Source organism: Centroberyx affinis, unplaced genomic scaffold (assembly GCF_046629955.1).
Source record: "Centroberyx affinis isolate AG114_WGS23_722 - 3 ecotype Tasmania unplaced genomic scaffold, CSIRO-AGI_Caff_v1 ptg004926l_1, whole genome shotgun sequence".
NCBI classification, from domain to species: Eukaryota; Metazoa; Chordata; class Actinopteri; order Beryciformes; family Berycidae; genus Centroberyx; species Centroberyx affinis.
This window is the reverse complement of record NW_027282420.1, coordinates 9229-17290: the sequence shown is the minus strand read 5'-3', so window position 1 is coordinate 17290 and position 8062 is coordinate 9229. Positions and strand designations below refer to the sequence as shown.

General features: G+C 37.8%; 1 long non-coding RNA gene across 1 annotated transcript; it reads left to right on the top strand.

Moving 5' to 3' along the window:
- Positions 1-1275, top strand: LOC139666293 (uncharacterized). Its single transcript, XR_011696903.1, has 2 exons — positions 1-505; positions 601-1275. It is a non-coding gene; the product is annotated as an uncharacterized lncRNA (long non-coding RNA).
- The last annotated feature ends 6787 nt before the right edge of the window (positions 1276-8062 follow it).

Below are 8062 nucleotides of genomic sequence, written 5' to 3'. Positions count from 1 at the left end.
CTCTTCCTCTTCCTCCTCAGTCTCACCTCAGACTGACAAGACGGCGTTGAGAAGCTTTTTTTTCCAAGGAGATTTTCTGGTACATTTTATTTCACTGTTCACATTTTTTGAAGGCCGGACAGATAGCTTGTCCGAATAATTCCCCTAAACCGGTTCCCGCGGATACGTACGGAACTACTTCTGTCATGGATTACACTCCGTACCTCGGCCGCTGCCTGACGTTCTTCTTCGCCGCCATCTTCTTGGACGCGGTGGGCCTCATCCTCTTCTTCGTCGGCGTCTTCGCTCCCTTCAGCTTCTGGGATTTCTTGGTCTTCTCGGGACCCCTGGTCATCTTCGTCAGCTTGGTGTTCTGGATCGTCTGGTACCTGACAAACATTGAGGTGTCCATGGAGGAGTTGCTCCCCAAATGAGATGCATGGCCCCAGGGGGCTTCATTTGCAGCACAATGCACTTTCAGGGCATGTCCAGGCCCTGGAACTGAAACCAAACGTGCCAGCAACAGGTGCAGATCTTCAAATCCAACCATTACTTGCTCTCGACATTTACAGTACAGGGAAAGAATTCCCCTTTAACAGAGTTCTATTCTTTTCTCCTCAGGTGGATGTCTCGGTTTCTACTTGTTTTCCCTGTACTGGATTCTTCCGGGATGTTTGTACATTTTGCTTCATAGCCCAAAGCGATGGAATTTGAATCTGAGAAGGCACCTGCATGCTGAAATCGTCAGAACTCTTATTCATGATGATCTGATGCTGTGATTTTGTGTTTAATAAGATGCTTTACATTTAATTTATTCTGTCAAATCAGGAAAAAATTAGACTAATCTGCCCCATTTTTTGTATTTTCCTTTGAAATACTGATTAATAACTATGAAATCAGGAAAAAATCACTGTACTTTATTTGCGTATTTCCACTTGATTTAGATCTCGACGATGCTGGTAATCACTTAGTTATTCACTGTCTATTGATTTAGATCTAGAGGAGGTTGTTTCTGGTCATTCTCTGTGGTGATTTTCCTGTTGTGAAATCTGAGTATTGGTCGCTCAACCCATTCAATAGAAACCAGTCAAACTGGGTCCATTACCTACTGGGGCAGGGAGTGCTCTCATTTTACAAGAAAGGGTTTGTGTGAGGAGGAAACAGAACACAAGCTTCTCCCAACTCTGACATATCATAACGACACAGAAGATTTAGCGTCATCCCACATTTACAGCCCATTTCTACACATTTGTTTATGATCTGTGCCCTCATGTCCCAATATAAACTTTGCATCAACTATGTGACACAACTGGTTTTTCTGTCGCAAGGCTAGACAGCGGGCACACCCCTCTACTGTGTGGCTGATATTCAACCTTTACACCACAGTAATCCCCGGGTTTAACAATGCAGGCCAATACAATAGCCCTTCACCAACGAGTCAAATAAAGGGATAACAGGGCAAACAAACAAGAGATACAAACTGTTTCATGCGAGAAGATTCAATGTGCCGTTGATTTATTGATTTTGATGATTGTTCGCTTGAAGAAAATACATGATATGGGATTTCAACATGTAGCGAAACTTCCTCATCCAGCGTAAAGATATGCACAAGCCATGTTTAGTCGAGCCCTTCCCAGTCTGCGGTGTTTTCAGGGGGTCTTGCACAAGGGGAGTCTTTGGAAATATGTCATGACTAATTCATTACCGGCGCCACGCTGCTCAAACAAGAAGAAGGAGAAGTGCGTTCATCTATGTTACCCGGTCGACATGTGACCCAGAGGTGTCAGGATCCCTCTGTGTTTCTCCAGCGGCTTCGGTTTACACTTCACACCTAATGCGTCTTTTCCAGGATCTGTTGCCAGCCAGCCACGCACACACACACAAGCACTGGGTCAACTGAACTTGACACTGCTGCGGTGACAAAGGGGGACAGGGATTAAGTTCTGCCCCGTCCGGTCGGTTCAATGCCTGGTTGTTGTGGTTCTGCCAGAGCTTCACACTCCGGCGGCCTGTTGTGTCCCTGGACAGGACGGGGCTTCAGAGTTCAGCGGTCTGAACCTGGACTATGGGATATAGTGGAGGGTAAACCCATCTAAACCCACTTTACCCACCTGACATGAATTGTTATGAGGCCGAGGGTTAGGGTTAATTAAATATCAAATATCAGTCATTCAGTGTCATCCACCTAGAGGTTCCTCCCTGACTACAGCTATAAAAAAACAGTCTGTAGACTGTAGTGAAATTTTATCTCCTTTGCACATTCATAATTAATCGCATAACTGTTCAATTATGATTTATGTAATTGAACTCTTCATTTAAAGGCCTAATGTGTCCCAGAGTGTGTCCCTATCACTGAATAGGTGGCTTTATGGAGCTGCTAACCCTCAAAGAATTTAATTAGTCTGAGTTTTAGTGTCCCATGATGATCTCAATGCTGTTTCAGAGGCTTGACAAGAATACAATTCTGAGGGAAACACTGACTGTTTGTGATACTTCAAGAAAACATATTGGCTGAACACTAATTCTTTTAAGGTAAATTCTACATCATAGTAAGTAGAATCAGCCTGATATAAGCTATGTGATGATCTGGTTTCTGTTATATGAGGCATAAACTAATGCTCTTCTGAAAATATACATCACACTGGTGATAAATATACTTCACATTGGTGTTTGTTTGCCTTATGATGATCACCAACTGGAGGTCATAGTTCATCTGCACTGCTGCACTTCTTTTAAAATGTTGTATTTTACTTGATTTTATGCATTCTATGTACTCTATTTTTTTAACTTTATTTTTATTATTATTATTCAGTGGGTTTTATTTTCCATCTTATGTTATGCATTCCTCATTTTTACCTTATTTTTTACTATTATTATCAAGTGGGTTTTAATCTCCATCTTATTTTACATTAATTATGGCATTCTATCCCTGTTTTTATGCTCATTCTATGTCTATTTTCATGTGGAGATGCATTTTATGTATTCTATTCTCATCTTTATCTTATTTTTACTATTATTATCAAGTTTTATGTGAAGCACTTGGTGCATGTAATTTCTTTGTTGTAAAGCACTTTGAGCTGCATTTCTTGTATGAAGGGTGCTATACAAATAAAGCTTTTATAAGCTATTATTATTATTATTATTATTATCTTTTTTATTTTCCACTACTTCACAAACAAGTAAAGGCAAACATGACCTTTCTTACAAGATGTGGCTGTAAGGTGTAAGTCTTTCTAATTACATTTACTTGAGTAATTATTCAAAATTGTACCACTATTACTGTACTGCGACTCCAAATTTAGTATGTTTTATTTTTAAACATGAGTGCTGATTACAGCGATATTTGGTATTCACAATAAAATCATAATTTCTCCCATAACTGATGCTATCTTTATTGATATGAGTTAAACAGGAACCACTCCCAAACCTTGGACCAATGATGATGCATAAAATTATTTCCATGGACCACACTTGAATGGCTAATCCTATAACTTTTACAGGGACGATGACTAAGATTGTACAACATCGTAATGGTTTTTGCTCAAAAGCAACTAAGTACATTTCTGAAATCTAATGGAAGTAGCCATACTTCCTCGAGTAAAATATTTCAGTATTCCTTCTACCTCTGGTCCTGAACCAGATAAGGCTTTTGCATGCCCCAGGGCTTTAAAACCAATTTGCCAATGTGCTGCACGGGTGCCAACTAATAACACAGCATCTCATTTTATTTAGACAACCTAATATATAACCAATGAATACACATGCACTGTTCTCGGGTTAAACACTGCTCTTGAACCTGGTCAGGTCCATGGTCCCATTAAAATAATGACAGTTCACACATCCCTGCATGACAGTAAAAGACCAGCAGATGGCAGCACTGGTCTAGAGTTACAGCATTAGACTGTTAGTTGAAGCCTCTGTTCAATTCATGTAGTATTTTTGTTATATAGCACTAATCTAAAAGCAGACTTTACAAAGTGTTTCACAAGAGGCATGTCTTAACTTTTTATGTAATTTTGCTTTTATTGTTATGTCTTTTTATGTACTTATTTTTCTCTCTGTTTTGTAAAGGACTTTGTACCTGTGTTTTGACAAGTGCTATTATATTATAGAGGCAATGAATAGTAAAAAGGATATAAAATTGGTAAACATGTGAAAGAAAAGTGATAGATAGATAGATAGATAGATAGATAGATAGATAGATAGATAGATAGATAGATAGATAGATACATACATACATACATACATACATACATACAACTGGGCAAAATAAAAAGAAATGCATAAAAGCTTGTATAAATGCGCATTTTAAGTATAAATGGAATAACAGTATATATTAAATCAGTGGCAGTTTGACATCAGGAGGTTGAATTGCTTCCTAACCATCTGACCCTGTCATCATGTATCAGCCCCCTGCTGCCCAGTGAAGTGCCCATCATGGTGGACTGGCTATTCCAATGATAGCTGATACTGAAGAGATGAATGTGCTGCTTTGAACGCATGGGTGAAAACAGAACACTAATAGCAATATCAGGAGAGTGTGAATCATCACAAAATGAGACTGCAGTGACAAATGTGTAAGGATTCATGACTCAATCATGGACATCTATTCCAACTGAAATGAATGAGAAACGAACACATTACAGGCAGTATGTGAAAGCCAATATGCATGATGCAGAGTCCCTCATGCTGTAAGTCAATACGATGTGATAATTTTAGTGTTTATGATAGATCAGTCAGCAGATTCATTCTGAATACTTAATAGGAAAAAAGTGTCAATTTGCAGGCTAAACATGGAGAAAGTCTGTGGTGTCAAGTGCTGTGCTTTTACTTTGCAGGGTTTTATTAACACTGCAAATCACAGTGGGCCTTTATTGTTAATAATGATTGTCAAAATGTAAAATGTATCTTAAATCGACTATTCAACTTCAGTCCTGTGAATTTAAAATGCTGTTCATATGTCCTCATAATAGCAATGTGATGCCTTTTCAACTGTTATTGTTGATAAGAATGGGGTGTTAGATCAGCAATAGTGACAGAATATAATATAAATTGGAGGTACTGAACAGAACACAACTGACAATTTCAACACTAAATGTATTCAAAATATGAAGAAATGCAGCATTATGAGGGTGTACAAAACAATAGCAGCAGAATTGAATTGCTCAACATTAGAAAAAAAAAAGAATATTGCAACAGAGATTATGCAACATTATTACAATACACAGAATCACATGAGGAAAAAGAAAGAAGAGAAAGGAAATTTTAAATATTTTTCCAATATATTCATGTCAGTTATTAAATTAAAGGTTTTTAGCTGATTTTTGTTTGTTTTATGGAATTATATATATATATATATATATTTTTTTTAAACACCAATATGGGCTTTGTTGTGACATATTTACATTTGTGAATAAAAGGTTTGGCCTAATTAAAATAAGAAAAATATCAATGTTTTTATCCTGCCTCGTGCAAAAAGTTACACTGCCTGGGGAATTCAGGTGATTGAAAAGATTTTTGTCTCTAAATACCACTCCAGAATATGTTGTTATAGACATACTGCTATAGAAAAACGGGTTTCAATTTCTAAATTACAGAATACAAAATTATTAGGATCCAAACGAAATCTGCATAAGAGGAATTCAGCAATTCGGCCTATACTGTATATCACTGAATATTTTCCATTTGTTTGGTAGTTGGTCTTTCTGTCAGTCTTGAACGCAGCACGGTTGCATGGCGGTGACGTCACGGCCAGAGAGCACGTGCGACATGGCGCATGGGTCCGCTCAGCGCAGCACGTTGTCTTTAATATTGATGAACACTTGACGAACAGGCCTCCGGGTAGCTGCCAGTGCCGCCGCGTGGAGTCGAGGCTGTGTTAAAGCAGCGCGTGCCCCAACGACAATGTTATTTCGTCTGAACTGTTTAAAATCCCATATTTAACACGACCTCCACGGCATGTCAGCGCGCGCACAGCATGGTGGCTGTACTACGATTTGTAAACTAACCCGCTGCACGGAAATCCCGGCAGGGGCTCACATGGGACTCGGACTCAAGTAATACAAGGTGGAGTCTTTTTTTATAGCTTCATTTTTGGTCGAAGTTCGGGGGAGTGCAGTTCTGAGATATGAGATAACATAATATAATATTATATATATAGTAAGCTTCAAAGGTGTGGCATCCCAGCTAGCTAAACTGTTACGCGGCCTAGCTTACATTCTACCTTTTAACGCCATTTTTTTTTAATAACTTCACTCTAGCATAAAGTAACATTCAAATATCATGAATATCTGGATGATTTAATTTTCATTGTCAGATAAAACCATATAATTCAAGCGCACAATATTTATTTTTTAAATATATTTTATTGTGTTCTTCAAAAGTCAATAACATTATTAGGTTTTACAGTTCGTAGGCTACTCTTTATATATGCATTTTTATGCTATATGATAAAGAAAGAAAAAATAAGTGGGAACGAAAAAAGGAAAAAAACCCCACAAATAATAAAAATGTAGGAAAGATATACAGTATGAGAAAAAAATTGCCAGTTGTCAAGAGTACATTTTCACAGGTATTATTCGCCTATGTGTTATTATCACATATGTTCTCTGGTTGCATGTGGTGTTTCAATACAGAGTGTCAAGAAGTATAACCTTTGAATCAATAAAGCTCACAATATTTCAAGATAAGATGAGACTATTGATTGGGTCCTTGCAGCAGCAAACAGAAGGGAAGAAACAGAATATAAACATAAACAGTCGAAACAATAAGAACAATAAAAATAGAATATAAACAATTGTGGGGTTATATAAACACTATGCAGCTAACATACTAGGAATGGGAAGTATAGGAAAGATTAGGGATTACTATGGGTTTACTTACAGTTGTTATTTCCAGTTGCTTACTTAAATATGGATGACTGGATATAAGTACATTACAATATATGTACATTTCAAAGTATCCTATATGCATAATTAAGAAAAATCTAATTCTTCTCACAATATCAAAAACCAAATATTCACCATAACGTATCAAAACCATTGTGAACTAACAAATAATGTTGTTCAGATCAAAAGGAGTAGATCCAAATAAAGTATTACAAAAAATAAAAAAGTTAGGGGAAAAACAAGAAGGCAAAAAAAAAACTCCTGTCTTTTTGTCAGAACTTCTCAGGAAATCAGAAAAGAGAAGCAGAAGTAAGGCATTTGTTTTCTAAACGTGGACTCTAAATGTGAATAAAAAGTACAAGTAAATTCACTAAATAAAACAATAGAAGGACTTGTTTTCACATTCAAAACAGATCATTCCATTCTTCTATACTTTCTCTCCTTGTGCTTAGGCCTACTTCTGGTGAGAGAAGTAACAGTGAAATCAAACTATTCCTCACCACATGGAATCCCCCTCAAGGTCTCCAGTTTGGGAACCAATGATTTATACACTAGAGGGTCATGTCACTGAACAGGACAGCCAAGGCCAAACATATGAAACAAGTTAAAACAAAAAAAATAAAGAAACAGGGAAAAACTTCTATCATATTCTGCTGTTATCCCGCAGGGTGAAGATAGACCTAGTAAGCATATCGACAATTTCCAACACCACTAGCAAAAAGTCAGAGAGCTGCATATGTTTGTCATTGTTCATGGTTTTGAGCTATGGAACATCTGACTCTTGGCCTGGAAGATAAACGCTTCATTAAAGAAGAAAGTTAGTGTCAAACCGGCTCTTTTTGTCTTCCAGACAGAGAGTAAAAAAGGCCTCAAGTCCAGGAATTTATGGGGTTTACTTTGGGCTTTATGGGGGTGCCCACCTGTCTGGCATCTAGACCTATAGACCACTTAGACCAGTGGTTCTCAGAGTGGGGTCCAGGAGCACCCAGGGGTCCATGAGAGGGTTTAAGGGGGCCCTCAGCAAAATGAGGACTAGTTTCATTTCACTATACCTTGCCTTGGGTTCTGGTGACTTGGGACTTGACTCTGACTTGTACTTTGAGGACTTGAAAAGGTTTCTAAAGTCTTGACTTGAGATCTTGTGTTTGAGTAAATGACTTAGATTGAAAGTGATGAGATTTGTTCCAGCAGACGAC